This window comes from Zea mays, chromosome 1, assembly GCF_902167145.1.
Source record: "Zea mays cultivar B73 chromosome 1, Zm-B73-REFERENCE-NAM-5.0, whole genome shotgun sequence".
Taxonomy (NCBI): domain Eukaryota; kingdom Viridiplantae; phylum Streptophyta; class Magnoliopsida; order Poales; family Poaceae; genus Zea; species Zea mays.
In genome coordinates, this window is record NC_050096.1 from 65,653,461 (window position 1) to 65,654,462 (window position 1,002).

Here is a 1,002-nt window from a genome sequence, read left to right on the forward strand (position 1 = left end):
ATACCTTTCTCGGCCTTTTGGCTAAGATCAAGTGTAGTATCTGTTCTTATCAGTTTAATATCTGATATGTGGACCATGTGTTCACTTTGATATTAAATTTATTTTTTGTGGGGGAGGGCTCGCTACAGTGGCTTGCTACTGGGGCCCTCAAGCGTCGCTCGGCCGTTGCACTATAGGCTGAGCCTGGCGCGCCCCAACCAATGCAATTTCAGCTTTAAGTATGTCTTTAGACTATACGAAATGTATGGTTCCATATCAATAAATTTGGTCGTAAGTAATGAAGAAGCTAATATCGCCCATATTTAGTCATCAAGCAGCATGCCGGTCTAGCAGCATGTCCCTGTGCTGCCCGGACCTGGTGGAGGCCGCTCTCGCCACGAGCAGGAGAGACCCGCCGGTTCAGGTACAGGCAAACGACAACACCATGGACGCCTATGACGGGTCGGGCAGAGAACCATAACATCTGAGAGCTTTCGTCTACTGTATAAATAAACCATTATCAGCTAAAACTCCATTGAATCGTCTTAGATAGGTACTGCTGGAAAAGTGCCATACCAATAAAAAATCATTGATAGTTATAATGTGTGAGGGTCGAACGTGTCACGGGCGATAGAAGCAGCAAGCTAAGCTGTCACAAGCTTTTCATCGAACACCTTGTATGCATGAACCAGCGTCGTCTCTGGGCATGTTCGACATGAGCGACGGCTCAGGGCCTCTAAATTATATAGGCCTCTAAATATATAGTAGTTAGTACATACATATACATAGTTAAGCACAACATCAGCTTTAGTCCATTAGCACTCACGGCAGCCATGTAGCCCAATAAAAAAATGATTTGTAGCCTGCTGCTCACGTCGTTTTGTTTCTCCGATCTAGTTAGTCTGCACCGTCTAGTGTCCACGTCTTCTAATCCTATCGTCGCAGCACAGCTCTGAAGTCTGAAGCCTAAACCCTATCGGCCACCGTCGCTGGCCACATCGCCATCGGCCGTCGCGAGCGTTC

The 1,002-nt window shown here is 46.9% G+C and overlaps 1 non-coding gene across 1 annotated transcript; it reads left to right on the forward strand.

Moving 5' to 3' along the window:
* LOC111590661 (U2 spliceosomal RNA) lies at positions 1–197 on the forward strand. The gene has a single exon (XR_004855708.1). It is a non-coding gene; the product is annotated as a U2 spliceosomal RNA (small nuclear RNA).
* Positions 198–1,002: the final 805 nt, after the last annotated feature.